General features: G+C 51.7%; 1 protein-coding gene across 1 annotated transcript in view; it reads left to right on the forward strand.

Moving 5' to 3' along the window:
* The window catches only part of Lhx8 (LIM homeobox 8), a 24,940-nt gene that overhangs the window by 1,014 nt on the left and 22,890 nt on the right, over positions 1 to 1,036 (forward strand). The window lies entirely within an intron of this gene.

The following is a 1,036-nucleotide window of genomic DNA, read 5'->3' on the forward strand; positions in this document are numbered from 1 at the left end:
GAAGACCCGCCTGCCGCCGACCCACGGCGGACCCGGGGGATGCCAGGGCGGGCCAGAAGAACCGTTTTATCTAAAATAACAAAGGAAGCAAAGCCAGGTCGCAAAATGAGTCCGAAGGTGGGCGTGAGTAGCTAGGGGGACCTGGAGGGCTCTCGCCTCTCTCCGGAGGGAGGCGAGCCCCGTGGGTGTGTCGCGATTGAAATACGGAAATCTCCTGCAGCCTGTTTGAGGCCCAGCCTAGGCGCACCTCGAGCTTCCGGCCTCGCCCTGGCTCCGCCGTCGGCTGATCACACCCGGCGGGCGAGGGGCTTTTTCACCCGGACTCTGCGTTCCGCTTGGGCGCGCACCTCCGGGGAACTCTTGGGGGCCCGGGGACCCCGACGTCCCCGCGGGGGCTCACCGGGCACCTTCAGGGGAAGGTGGAGTAGCTGGGGAGTCCGAAATACAGAGGTGCGGCCGCTGGAGTTCCCGCACCCACCAGCCCCAAGCTAGAGTTTTCCTAAACTAAGGCAGAAAAAGCCCAGGGAGGCTGCATTTTCTTTCAGGAACAAAACTCCAGCAGAAGGCTCGAAAACACTTGAGTAACGCGCGTTGTTGCTTTAAAACATTCTGATCGAGGCTGGGTGAGATTTTTTTTTTTTTTCCTAATGGCGCAAATTAAATTCAGCTGGATATTTCCATTATTCGACCCGCTTTTTGCGCTGGTTAAAAATAATCCTTTAGTAGCTCAAATGTTGACTTACTGAGCAATAAGTGGCAATTTACACCTTAAAGAAACGAGTGTAAATCACTCACGGCTCTAATTGCTGTAAGTTTACGTAAGAGCCGCTGGCGTGGTTTAATCTGAAGCATTTTCATTCAAATTGTCATAGGAACAAACACCAGGCTTCTTAAATCCCGCTGTAATTAGCTTTCAAGTATCCTATTAAACCTCTTCACCTTTCGGGCTATCCTATTCAAAAAGCCCCCTTTTAAAAATATATATGTGTCTTGCTCCTTTAATTGACGTTATTAAAGAAATGAAGTTTCTTCCCCC

This window comes from Fukomys damarensis, unplaced genomic scaffold (assembly GCF_012274545.1).
Source record: "Fukomys damarensis isolate Sample0158 unplaced genomic scaffold, DMR_v1.0_HiC HiC_scaffold_33, whole genome shotgun sequence".
Taxonomy (NCBI): domain Eukaryota; kingdom Metazoa; phylum Chordata; class Mammalia; order Rodentia; family Bathyergidae; genus Fukomys; species Fukomys damarensis.